Source organism: Dreissena polymorpha, chromosome 16, assembly GCF_020536995.1.
Source record: "Dreissena polymorpha isolate Duluth1 chromosome 16, UMN_Dpol_1.0, whole genome shotgun sequence".
NCBI lineage: Eukaryota > Metazoa > Mollusca > Bivalvia > Myida > Dreissenidae > Dreissena > Dreissena polymorpha.
The window spans coordinates 11423072-11437787 of record NC_068370.1 but is presented as its reverse complement, the minus strand read 5'-3'; the positions used below and the strand labels follow the sequence as shown (position 1 = coordinate 11437787).

The 14716-nt window shown below is 36.0% G+C and overlaps 2 protein-coding genes and 1 long non-coding RNA gene across 3 annotated transcripts in view; 2 read left to right on the top strand and 1 right to left on the bottom strand.

Moving 5' to 3' along the window:
• LOC127862393 (NIPA-like protein 2) overlaps window positions 1–14716 on the bottom strand; it is a 372103-nt gene that overhangs the window by 308785 nt on the left and 48602 nt on the right. The window lies entirely within an intron of this gene.
• The window catches only part of LOC127862399 (replication termination factor 2-like), a 45910-nt gene that overhangs the window by 18751 nt on the left and 12443 nt on the right, over window positions 1–14716 (top strand). The gene's annotated exons all lie outside the window — the stretch shown is intronic.
• Window positions 575–3668, top strand: LOC127862404 (uncharacterized). The gene is made up of 3 exons (XR_008040601.1): window positions 575–663; window positions 1472–1618; window positions 2154–3668. It is a non-coding gene; the product is annotated as an uncharacterized LOC127862404 (long non-coding RNA).

Here is a 14716-nt window from a genome sequence, read left to right as displayed (position 1 = left end):
TGCATTTCAAGCATTAAGCATGTTGTCGCCTCTCTAATTGAAGTAGTTTTCATCTGATCGGCACCAAATTTAGTCAGATGTTACATCTAAATGATATCTAGGTCAAGTTCAAAAATGGGTCATGCCGGGTAAATATCTAGGTCTCGAGGTCACTTAGTGCATTTCAAGCATTGAGCATGGTGTCTAAAACCTTTGAACGGGCGTATCTTGTGACAGTTTGGCACTCTTGTTTAGGTTATTTTACATTAACTTCTTAATATACTGAACATCTCTTATGACAATACGGTCAATCTCAACTATGCATGGCCCCATTACCAACCCTGGGGCGCCCCTGGGTCAAACATGCGGCGTGGGGATACGCGTCGGCCTCTGCCGCGCCATTTCTAGTTTGTTATCACAACAACAGATCGACAGCTGTAAAAGCTTATCCAGTCAACTAAGATGCATGGACTTTCACAGTTTTGATAGTTCTCTGTTCGGAAACAGCAATTATTACATCGCCTTGCAGGATATCCAATATGAACCCGCACATTGTATGTACATATGCAGTAGTTTATGTAAGCGATGAAATGACATCATTACACCGGGGATGAACAACTTTTGTCACGTGACCGCAAAAGTCAACGCCGGTTGCAGAAACAGATTGTAATCTTGTACATTAAGGTAAGTTTTGTTGTTTTTTCATATAATCAAAATTTCAGTTTTTAACAAGTGATAGCCTATGACACAGTATACTAAATAAACTTTTATTTGAAATGATTCCATTGCCTTTACTGTTTCCACTTTCCGAGAACACTTCGACACAAAATTCTGAAATGCATTGCAAACGCTGTTTGTTTATGTGGTGTTGATGATTTTCTTTCAACAATATTGGTTTAACGACTGAATTAGTATGATTTTACACTTCATTTTAATATATTTAATAAGATTCATGACAAAAATAGCGGTGCAAATTGAAAAATATCTTATTTTTTTGTTTTGTTTTGTTTTGCAAACGCAGGTTGGTATTTCTTGAGCAATAGGAAATGGCAAACGCAGGTTGCGAGAATATTCAAAGGATAATGAAACGCACACTGTACACATTTTTGAAAGTCTTCTAAAATATGATATGGTTACAAATACGAAAATATTAACTATTCAACACAATATATGACTACGGAACTTCAATTGAGGACATTTAAACAGAGCGGAAATATGCTTATCAACACATTAAGTACTGTTACAAGTATATTGAACCACAACGTGCGTTGCCTCCTTTAAGCGGACCTCGAATGACGCTAAACGCGCCAAAACTCACGAAAATCCCGTGCATTAGTAAACACGCATGTTTATTGAACTGTGACGAAAAGAATAGCAGATAGTGTGTCACATCCAATCACTTGCGTTTCATATCTCTTTTGGTGTAGTCTTTAAAACTTTATAAAAACATTTTAGAAATATATTTTAACAAAAAGTAATTCTTTCATTACAGAAACATGACGCTCGTGTGTGAAATCTGTGGAAAGACATTTAAATCGAAGTGGGGGTTAAAGCTTCATGATAAGCGCCACAGAGGGACTGGACGATTCGCCTGTTGTGGAAAAACATTTTACACAAAACAGGCGTTCAACAGACACAGGTTTGTATTTTTTTTGTTTTTTGTACAATGCTAGGTTCTGTCGGTTTAAAAATCAAGATACAATTCAACATAGGTCATTGCATTCTGAGCGAAAGTATGTTTTTATAACCTAGTTGCAAAGCACTATTTAAAATGTTTTGAATGGTGTTTTCGAAAAAAGCCGGCTTTAAAACACTTAACACATTATTACTAGTGTGGTGCATATTGGTGTGCTCATTATAGTATTTAGTTTTTAACGACCATAATTGTCCAGATAAATTTCAATGCAAATTGTCACTGAACAATTGGAATTTACACCGTATAAATCCAGAATGTACGCGTTCCGATACTTCACGTATGTAATTGGACCCTTAAACATATTATTTAATGCGTATTTTGGATTTTGAAATGCGTAAATACGCGTTAACGCGCCTTATCTGGAGCGCTTCTGACGACCATCATTTTGTTAAGTTCCACATTGTTATGGATAATATTCTGTGTGTATTTTTCTGTATTGAATAATAATTCAACAGTTCCATTTGTTTTTGTTATATAGATGCAGCATTCATGGTGTTGAAAAGCCGTTCCCCTGTGAACAATGCGGCAAAAAGTTTTCAACCAAAGATGACCTGAATCGTCACGTCCGGAGGGAGGTTGCTGCAAAGCAATTTACCTGCTCAATTTGCAATGCAACGCTCCGGGAGAAAATTGACCTTCAGGCCCACCTTGCCACCCACAATGGAGAGAAAAACTTTGCTTGTGATATGTGTGAAAAGAGGTACAGGCACCGCAGTAGTCTATCAAAGCACAGATCTGCAAAGCACCGGGCCTAGTCATCTGTTGCATGACGATGATAAGACCAAGAATTATTTTTAATTCTTACCAATGTGCCGTGGTTATTTTCTTAATTATTGAAAATACAGACTGTCATACAATAATATATAGTATTACGCGTGTTTTTGCGTCTTAAACATTGTGTTTCATATCGTTTATCTTGTGTTGTTTTGTTTGATATTCCTGTTTTTAATAAGATTATTGTTGTAATATTTATCATTCTAATTTAAAATGATTATGATAATGGTTGATCTCATACAAATTATTGTGTTCATTATTGCTCATCTGTGATTACTGTTGATCTCAGCCCATGAATTGTGATTTATATTGATTATCTGTGATTATTGTTGATCTTATCAAAATAATTGTAATTTATGTTGATTATCTTTGAATTTTTTATCTTAACCTATTAATAGTGATTTATATTATCTGTGATTATTGTTGATCTTATCAAAATCATTGTGATTTATGTTGATTATCTGTGATTATTGTTGATCTCAACCGATTAATTGTGATTTATATAACCAGTGATTATTGTTGATCTTATCAAAATCATTGTAATTTATGTTGATTATCTGTGATTATTGTTGATCTTTTCGAAATCATTGTAATTTATGTTGATTATCTGTGATTATTGTTGATCTTTTCGAAATCATTGTAATTTATGTTGATTATCTGTGATTATTGTTGATCTTTTCAAAATCATTGTAATTTATGTTGATTATCTGTGATTATTGTTGATCTCACCATATCCGCTGGAATATACATTTGAGCCGCGCTCTGTGAAAAGGGGGTTTAATGCATGTGCGTAAAGTGCAGTCCACATAGGCTAATCAGGGACGGCACTTTCCGCTTTTATGATATGTTTTGTTAAAAGAAAGTCTCTTCTGAGCAAAAATCGAGTTTATCGGAAAGGTTTGTCCCTAATTAGCCTGTACGGAATGCACAGGCTAATATGTGACGACACCTTACGCACATGCATTAAACCCCCTTTTCACAGAGCGAGACTCATTTGTAATCTGCGATTTTTGTTTATCTATTTCGAATCAATATGATTAAAATATATTTTTGGTGAGTTAGCTTTTTGTCTCATTGGAATCATTGTGCGAATTGTCAACAATTACATGTAAATCTGTAATTCCTTCTCAAGTTGCACATAGGCCAGTTTAATGTTTTGCGTATAAGCTATTATTGCGATACGGGATATTCTTTGCAGCAATAAAACAATTAATCTGCATATGTTTGGTTCGTTTTGTTGTTAAAGACACTGATCTTGTTTGCGTTCAACCGCTGGGTTTTTCAATGTTTTTCACAGTATAGTTAGACTTATCTCGGTGAAGTGTACTTTGTCATGGATGTAGTATGCCTTCAGCTTTATTTTAAGTATTATCTCCAACAATCATATTGTAAGATTGTCAGGATTCTCACGTTACACATAAAGACATTATATTGTATGACCAATATGAAGACACTAGTGATTTGCAAGGCGCCCATGTAAAGGTCAATAGTTATTATTATATTTAAAGTTTCGGATCAAAAGATAATGGTATACACCTAAAATGAAAACTATGTCTTGCAGAATAAGAGGAATCGATTGTTTTATTTGCTTCATGATACCTCTCTCCTTATAGGTCCACATTATTTATCATTATGCAACTAAAAGAAAGATACCTTTTTTTTAATTAACAAGATACAAGATACATGGCATTTTTTAGAAACTGTAATTTTAAAACTTGAAACAAATAACAGCAAACAAAATAAAGTTAGATCCAATATGTCTGTTGTTGTTTCAAATCCCCCAAAAAGGTTGAATATACCGGTAGGCCTCGTTAAATGAAGCATCCCACAGCGTCAATATAGGCAGCATATTATACGGCCCCAATATTGGTAGCTCCTCAATGCATAAACATAGAAAGAGCAACACAAAATCAAATTCAGTAGCATTACACGGAATCAATATAGGTAACGTTGGTTAACGAATATCAAAAATGACAGCTGTCTTTTAAAGAACTACAAACTGTCGTATGATATTATGATTTCCTTTTACGGGTCAATGTCAATTCCCATTTTTGATGTTAGAAGCATTTTGCTGTCATTTCGTCTTGCCCTCTCCCATCGGACACCCAACGTTCCCTTCTGGAGAGCGTTTCTGCTTGTTGACACGGTGTCAAATTTTCGTTTAGGTTCCTTCCGTTTTGGAATGTCAAATTCGTGGTCCCTGAAACATGATATTTGTAGAGATGATTCTCACAGTTCTTCTATAAATTGTTCCCTCAATCTTCACAGCTGAGCAAAACATATGCATACAATTGTGTTCATTCAAATTGCATTCTTTAACTACCAAATCTTAATATTAAGATAATATTTAATATTAAATATATTTGGACAACTAACAAAACAGCATGAGAAAAATAACATTCCGACAAATTATTTTTCAATTCTTTTGAGATCTTCATTTTACAATACTCCGCTCCGAATCGCGATTTATTTTATGATGATAATGGCGATGAAGATGGAGATGATGATGATGAAGATGTTGATGATGATTTGATTTGAACAGTACATATCGAGTATCGCTTCGTGTGTCGTGTGTCGCGGTCTGAAATTAGACCGCGTTACACGAAATTCGGATAATATGGGCGATATTTGAATAATAAAATATCGCGCGTCGCCGCGACTGTCGCGCAAAATATCGTGTATCGCTTCGTGTGTCGTGTGTCGCCCTTGATGAAAGAAGGGCAAGAATATAGATTCCGTAATCTTAACCAACCTGCGTTTGCCATAATCCAGCTTCAGCAAACTGCGTTTGCTCAACCAACCCGCGTTTGTAAATTTTTGAAATAGCAAGAACTGCCCAAATTAAATATAACAACAACAACTTATATCGCAAATACAATAAATCATCAAAAATTAAGCATCGTGTGCTCTCATTTTTCTAGAAATATGATTTATTCGTGAATGGAAAGTAAAAAAATATAAAATCAAACTGCGTTTGCATCGAAAATCTAAAGTTTGTGTCGAAGTGTTCTTAAAAACTGCAAAGCTTCGAAACAAGTGCAATGCGTCTTAATATGCGAAAAGGTATGAAGCATGTCATAAGCTTTGTATTGTCCAGAAATTTTAACATATTCTCTATAAAAAGATGAAAATTACCTGACGGAGCGGGATTCCTGATGTAATTCAACAACCTGCGTTGACTTTTGTGGTCACGTGACAAAAGTTGTTCATCCCCGGTGATTATGGGCATGTAATTTACACACAAAAAAGTTAACATGTGCAACACAGACCAACCGTAAATATGAATACTTTTTACTCTAGTAGGTTATACTGTTAATATGTTTCGTGTTTCAAAACTCTTTAACAATAATTCTCCAGTCGATGCACGATTTTATTATGCTTCACCGCTTCATCTGTCCGTCCGTGTGTCTGTCCATGCACAATTTTTGTCCGGGCTATTTCTCAGCAACTCGTTACCGGAATTCAAAGAAACTTTATGGGAAGCTTCACTACCAAGAGGAGATGTGCATATTATCAGCGGGTTCTGGTCGGATGATTTTTCACAGAGTTATGGCCCTTTAAAATTTTCCATTAACTGTACATACATGGCTTAAAGTGTTGCAGATTTTTCCGGAAGTTCCCTCTTTTTTTAAGCCCCAGAGGTCGATCTCTCAATTTGTCCAGAATCGATGAGAAAGTTGGGGGGGAGGGATTAGGGGTAGGTGGTCCGTTGGTCCGCGAATACTAGTATTTCCAATCGAAACCGAGATCTAAAGAATCTTTAAAAGATTGCGTATCTGCATGTATAACACGTGTGCGAACTGGAATCGATAGCCATGGCCACTAAAGGGGCCAGATTAACAGATAAGTGATAATAAACTCATAATTGCACCCGTACGTCCATTATGCAAATGGTGAAAGTCCCTTGGACGTCCGATAATCTGCATGTACTCTGTCAACAGTAAATCGGGTTATATAGACCTTTAACTCCGCCTAAGAGGTACTGTTTTCAATGAAATTCTCAGCGAGTGGCCAATATTAATTTTTCCAGCTGTCAATCAAATTCTTCTTGGTAAGCGCATCAGCCAATCAGGGCTCAGGCTGCCGAATACACGCCGACCCCACGTGAAGCTGTATACAATAATATTACGAAGATTTTATTCAGCAATAAAATATTTAAGTCCACGCTTTCCCCGAGGAAGAATGACGTGATGTTGTACATGAAGTCTAATTTTCGCATGATTTCCTTTTGTACACGAAATACACGAGAAATGTTTATTTGTTGCTAGAATTTTATTAACTTTCCATGAATAATAAAATCTGGAAATGATTTCGGATAACACGTTTAATTTTGCGCATTTGAAAATACTAATATTGAATAATGTATTTTGTTATAGCAATGGCCGTAACACATAATGCAATAAATAGTTAAATAACGTGTTTTGAGATTGCCTAAGTATGCATATACATGTATAATGGTCTACGTGCATGAATGACCTGACAAGTTATATCCCAATTCGGAATGAAGTGTACTCCGTAAAATTTAAAGAAAGACGCGTTTTTATTCTCTGAAATTCGCTTTAACTTAGGCAAACTTTTCTGAAAGGAGGCACATGTAACATTTTAAATTCGGCCATTGATTTGTCGTCATTACTAAATATGAACAGTGCTCTATGCGCTCAAATTGCGTCACGTGATTAACGCATGTTCAATGGGAATTCCCCCATCCCACAATTCAATGTTTATATTTGTAATAATGCTGGATTATCGGGTAATGGATAGAGTTGGAACATGTATCTATATTAAACTTCTGAAATAAAAGTAGGACTTCAAAATTTATGTCTGGGACGTCCAAAATCTTAGGCTTGGAAGTCAGGACTTCCAACTTATAAAAGCTAACGGAAGCGCTGCTACATGTATTAAGTGTAATTGTAGTGATATTTGTTTTCCATAATTAATTATAAATCAAGTTTCTATCATCAGGGTGTGTATAGTGTATAGTGAAATGTGTTCCAACAATCCATAAAGTGATGTGTGTCTTCACCAAACAATATCGTTGTGTTTTTATAAATAGATAATAAGATATAGTGATATGTTAAGTTTTCTTCACTTGGTTCTGATTTGAATTCTTTGAATTTTTACCTTTAAATATTTGTTTTTGGTAAAAGGTAAGCTTTGGAGCTTATGAAGACAAGAAACAAGAAATGGTCTGCAGCGGTATAAAAAATGCAATATGGTGTATAAGATATGATTTTTTCTCACTCATTCTAAATTCTAATATTAAATAATTTTTGGACTAAATTTTTGTTCCAAATTTAAAACCAGGATAGTGCATTCCTTGGCCATCTAAAATGCTATTTTCCAGGAGCTTCCGGGGGCCTTCGGCCTCCTGAGCCCCTGACCAGGGCGACGCCATTGAGCTGACTGGGGGCCTTCCAGCCCCCTGGCCCCCCAGGGTTGTTTAGGCTTTTTCAACCTTCCTCACTTTTAGCCATGTGTACGTTCATATAGTGCAATTCTTGTCCAGACTATTTCTCAGCAACTAATGACCGGAATTCAATGAAACTTTATGGGAAGCTAACACCAAGAGGAGATATGCATATTATCAGCGGGTTCTGGTCGGATGATTTTTCACAGAGTTATGGCCCTTTGAAATTTTCCATTAACTGTGCATTTAGTGCAATTCTTGTCCGGGCTATTTCTCAGCAACTAATGACCGGAATTCAATGAAACTTTATGGAAAGCTTCAGTACCAAAAGGAGATGTGCATATTATCAGCAAGATCTGGCCGGATGATTTTTCACAGAGTTATGGCTTTTGAAATTTTCCATAAACTACATATAGTGCAATTCTTGTCGGAGCTATTTCTCAGCAACTAATGACCAGAATTCAATGAAACTTTATGGGAAGCTTCACTACCAAGTGAAGATGTGCATATTATCAGCGGGTTCTGGTCGGATGATTTTTCACAGAGTTATGGCCCTTTGAAATTTTATATAAAAAAATTCATGTCCCCCCCCCCCCCCCCCAACTACTGTGCCCTCAAGACGTTTCCTTTTATTAGCTCACCTGAGCACAAAGTGCTCATGGTGAGCTTTTGTGATCGCCTTTTGTCCATCGTGTGTCTTCCATCGTGCGTCGTCAACACTCTAGAGGACACATATATTGTCTGATCTTAATGAAATTTGGTCAGAACATTTGTCCCATTGATACCTCGACTGAGTTCGAGACTGGGTCATGGTGGGTCAAAAACTAGGTCACTAGGTCAAAAAAAAGAGAAACCTTGTGAACACTGTAGAACACTGTACTAGTCACATTTGATGCCCAATCTTCATGTAACTTTGTCAAAATGTTTGTCTAAATGATATGTTGGTTGAGTTAAAAAATGGTTCCGGTCCGTTGAAAAACATGGCCGCCAGGGGGCGGGGCAGTATTCCTTATATGGCTATAGAGAAACCTTGTGAACACTCTATAAGTCACAATTTTTGCCCAATCATCATGAAACTTGGTCAAAACATTGGTTTCATTGATATCTCGGACAAGTTCAAAAATGGTCCAGATCGGTGAAAAAACATGGCCGCCAGGGGGCGGGGCAGTTTTCCTTATATGGCTATATATATATAGTAAAACCTTGTTAACACTCTAGAGGACACATTTATTTCTTCATGAAATTTGGTCAGAAGATTGGTCTGTATGATATCATGGATGAGTTCGAAAATGGTTACATTTGCATGAAAAAACATGGCTGCCGAGGGGCGGGGCATTTTTCCTTATATGGCTAAATATCATGCTTTTGTAAAACCTTGTGAACACTCTAGAGGCCACATTTATTGTCCAATTAATCTTCATGAAATTTAGTTAGAAGATTGGTCTCAATGATACCTTGGATGAGTTCGAAAATGGTTCCGGTTGGTGGAAAAACATGGCCGCCAAGGGGGCGTGGCATTTTTCCTTATATAAATTTAGTTAAACCTTGTTAACACTCTAGAAGCCGTATTTATTGTACGTTCATCATGAAACTTTTTCAGAAGATTTGTCCCAAGAACATTTTGGACAAGTTCGAAAATGGTTCCAGTTGCTTGAAAAACATGGCCACCAGTGGGCGGGGCATTTTTCCTTATATGGACTTATGAATCTTCATGAAACTTTGTCAGTATATTTGTTTAAATGATATCTTGGATGTGTATGAAAATGGTTCTGGTCTGTTGAAAAAGGTTGCTGCCAGGGTGTTCACTAGTCATAAAAGTTGGTAAGAACATTTTGTTCTAATGACATCTTCGGCTGCACACTGAACAAGTCAGTTCCTTTAAATCTCAGGTGAGCTACTTTAGGCCTTTCAGGCCCTCTTGTCTGAATATATAGTGCAATATTGTGACAAAAAAACTTTTCGGGAGCATCACTCGTCTTCGACGGTTTCTTGTTTTGTCAGACATTAATTCATAACCATATAAATGGAAGCTTACTCACCCCTGCATAGTGCTAATTTCCATAATTATATACATTCATATAAAAACGGCTTCATCTTATATCCCACTACGTGATATAATGTAAGTAAATGGGTACACATAAAAAATCTTCTTCAAAATTTAGTGATCAATTGAAAAAAAAGTACGTGAACACAGGCGTTCCAGTTGCTTGAAAAACATGGCCACCAGTGGGCGGGGCATTTTTCCTTATATGGACTTATGAATCTTCATGAAACTTTGTCAGTATATTTGTTTAAATGATATCTTGGATGTGTATGAAAATGGTTCTGGTCTGTTGAAAAAGGTTGCTGCCAGGGTGTTCACTAGTCATAAAAGCTAATTTCCATAATTATATACATTCATATAAAAACGTTTCAATATTTTCAATTGAAAAAAAAGTACGTGAACACAGAAAACAAAATTGACACATTTTAGCTAATAAGTGCACATTGGTTCTTATAAAACAAGACACGTGGGTCTGTCACAAATGCGAATATTGAGGTGTGCATTTTATTATATGTACATTGTATAACTTGGAAAAAGAAGTTTGAGAATAATTATATTTTTATTGGAGTCACATTGAATGCTATACTACAGTTGATGGAGCAAACCACTTGTTTTTTATTCAATAAATTAAAAACTCCCTCACCATGAAGAGTTGATGTGCAAAATCCACAGTGATCACACATTCCTTTTGCATTTGAACATAGCTTACAAAGATGTGAAGGTGTATAAGTCACATTTTTGACAAAGCTCTTTTTATCCCTCGCCATAGGCGGAGGGATATTGTTTTAGCATTGTCCGTCCATCTGTCCGTCCGTCTTTCTGTCCGTGCATCCAGCACTTTTGTGTCCGCAGCCATATCTTGGAAGTGCTTTGGCGGATTTCATTGAAACTTGGTATGAGTATATATATGGATATTTTAGAATCAAAGTACTGACAGTACTGGTGTGACGATGCTTTTGAGAGGATGTATATAAAAGCATCAAGTTAAGTTTATCTACATCACCACAATCACAACAATTGTGTATGTTGGTTTGAAAAAAAAATTTGGTACACAAATTTTGTGAAAAAAATTTGGGTATGAAAACAAATTAGGGTACGAAAAAATATTTGGGAACAAAAAAATTGGGACCGAAAAATTTTTGGGTACAAACAAAAAATTGGGGATGAAAAAAAAATTGGGTATGAAAAAAAAATTGGGAACGAAAAAAAATTGGGTACGAAAAATTTTAGGTACGGAAAAAAAATTGGGGGAACTGGTAAGTAGTACCTGTGGGGAACTTGACCCACACTCACACATTTTCGGCCCTTTCCGTCAAACATCAGATAAATTCCTCGAAGGCAATAGTATGAATACACATTTCGGAAGCGGTAATGCGGTCCTACCTACGCGCGTCAAAATGTAAGCGAAATATGCACACAAGTCTGTCAGGAATGATTGAATTAACGAAGAAAATCGTGTATTGATGTAAGTTTTTTTAAGAAATGTGCAGAAAATATATTAAACAAGAGCTGTGTTTGTGAAACACAATGCCCCCTGCTGCGCAGCTTTGAAGCCATATATTTTACCTTTGACCTTGAAGGATGACCTTGACCTTTCACCACTCAAAATGTGCAGCTCCATGACATACACATGCATGCCGAATATGGAGTTGCTATCTTCAATATTGCAAAATTTGACCTTTGACCTTGAAGGATGACCTTGACCTTTCACCAATCAATATGTGCAGCTCTATGAGATACGCATGCACGCAAATATTGAAAAAGTTATGGCCAATGTTAAAGTTTTCGGACAGACAGACAGACGCTTTATATTTGACATTTGACCTTATAGGATGACCTTCACCTTCACCTTTCACAACTGAAAATGTGCAGCTCCATGAGATGCACATGTATGCCAAATATCAAGTTGCTATGTTCAATATTAAAAAAGTTATGGCCATTAACGGACAGACTGACACACTGCCTGACTGAGAGTTCAACTGATATAGGCCACCCTACCGGGGGCATAAAAAGCAATGGCGGAATTTTTCTCAGCCACATAATTGTTAATAGTTTGATATCACAAAATGAAAGTGAAAGTAGAACTGTCAAAAATGACAACCTGTCAACGTGTTGTTTTTGCTGACACGAGAGGGCGATTACACTCAATGTGTTCACATTTTGACCATAGGCTTTGTCAATGACCTTTATAGTACTAAGCTTTGATATTATTTATTGCTATCATGTAACTGCATGATTGTGTATATGTTTACAATACACAAAGCATAAATAATGATATAAATATACTGATTGAGCTTATAATAATCTGAGAACTATAGCCATGTCAATTAAGGACTTAAAATACAATTTTGTGTCCTGATTTCATGAAGAAATTACCATGCATGTCCTAGATTTCAAATTCAAGGCCCTGGTGTGACACATTGGTAGCATTACCGTTAAACTGTTACCAGGCTTATGAAATTAGTTTTTATTGAACTATCTAAGGAAATCTAAATCAGGCACTGATTTTTAGCTCACCTGAGCGATAGCTCGGGGTGAGCTATTGTGATCACTCACCGTCCGGCGTCCGTCCGTCTGTCTGTCTGTATGTCTGTCTGTCTGTCTGTCTGTCCGTCTGTAAACAATATGTAAACATCTTCTTCTACTAAACCATTGAGCCAATTTCAACTTAATTTCATGTGGAGCATCCCTAGGTCATGGGACAAAAGAATTGTTAAAACAAATTTGATCACATAACCAAGATGGCCGCCATGACCATATATGGTAAAAACCTTAAAAAATCTTCTTGTCAGAAACCGCTCATCAGATTTTCAAAAAATTTCACAGGGATGACCTTTGAAGGCTCCCCTGAAAAAATTGTTCAAAGAAATTTGATTCGTCAAAAAACATGGCCACAGGAGCTCGTTGAACTTTGCATGTTTATTCGTTTTTGCCTATTTTGTGAAAAGTTTCAAAAATCTTCCACATTTTTTGTCCGATCTTCTTCTACTAAACCATTGAGCTAATTTCAACTAAATTTCATGTGGAGCATCCCTAGGTCATGGGACAAAAGAATTGTTAAAAAAAAATTGATCACATAACCAAGATGGCCGCCATGACCATATATGGTAAAAACCTTAAAAAAATCTTCTTGTCAGAAACCGCTCTTCAGATTTTCAAAAAAATTCACAGGGATGACCTTTGAAGGCTCCCCTGAAAAAGGAAAGTGCTGGAGTCATTGATCCCGAGGGACAAGAAAAACAATTGATTAATGTTCGAAATAAATAATTTGATTAATGACATTTCTATTATTTGAGCCAGGTCACAGGAAAAGCGCAGTCAAATCAGTATCCAATTAAATTATTTGTTATTGTCAGAAAACGCTTTTAAGCAAACAGCTTTCAAGCGACTGCAGGCTGATCTAGATCAAAACTGGCCACAATCGCCTTAATGTCTCTTTTTCTGTGACACAGTTCATTTAACTTTAAAATGATAAAAAGTACTAACACTAAGAAAGAGTACAAATCAATGTTGAATTTCAGGACAGCTTAGTGATCTGCAAATCCCCGATGAAATGTTGATATCGGGTATCATAGTCATTCAATAAGTTGCAAAATGCTCGAATACAATTTATAAAGCACAATGTGACTTGATATTGATAACTAAAAATACTAGTATGCCAGTTTTGCCGTGTCAAGCTGTTAGGATCCAGAAAGTCCTTCATTCACATCGAGTATATATCTATATATCCTTCGAATTCCAACTATTGTTGTCATAAGCGGAGTTTCAGTGAATAAATAATTCATATATCCTAAATGACAGCTTCTAAATAGCGAAACAAGCCAATTTATGCAGTAAGAAAGTTTTGAATCGAGACTCTCATGGGGGCGGCCATTGTTGAATGTTGAAACACGAACGACAACTCTGCTAGGAGAATGTTATCAATGACGAGCAATCTCCTACGCAGTGGCGAATGCAAAAGGGAAGTAACTGAAAAATCGAGTTATCTCAATCGGACTGGCTCGGTCTTTTACATAGGTCGCCATTGTGATTTTTTTTTTTATGGTTATCATACCTTGGGACAGAGAAATTCAGCTGTGAATATAACATTCATACATACATGTGTATTCATATAATAAACTTCATAACATATAAAAGAGTGAGTTTTAATTTTCCCCTTTTCCTAAAAAACAACGCGTTTTTCCTCTTTGGACGGGCCCCGCCACTATTCCCCTATTTGTGAAAAAAAACACTGACTAACTGAGTTCAAGAAAAGCTCTTAAAAATGTAATTCTTTAATTAATCTTTAATTCTGAAAACTGCAATAACTGTTATTAAACTTATCATTGTTCTTGGTTCAAGCACAGTTCTTGAACTGTAATTATCAAGAGTTCAACAACAATTATCATTTGGGCAATGTTCTCTTTAAGTCTGCTTGAATTGTTTTTGCATCAGGAACTGTATAAAGTGTATTCAAGAAGAGTTCAAGACATTTTTTTCAGTTAATAATCTTGTCTTAGATTGTCCTTAAATCTGCAAACAGGTACTATTTCAGAACTTTCTTAGGATATGTAATTTCTTTTGTAAAAGTGCAATGTAACTTTTGCCAAGATATCAAGAACATTTAAACAACATACAATATTCAGGATATGTTCATATTGTTAATTAAAGCCGTTCCAGAATCTTTATACTGTAAACGTATAGAAATTCGTCGGTATGAAATTTTGTGGTTTAATAAAAACAACTAATTCGTTGACACGTAATTTCGTGGATTTCAAATTTTTGGGGAAGATTGACAGTCATAATAATTAGTTTTTCTTAAAACATCCAGAGTAAT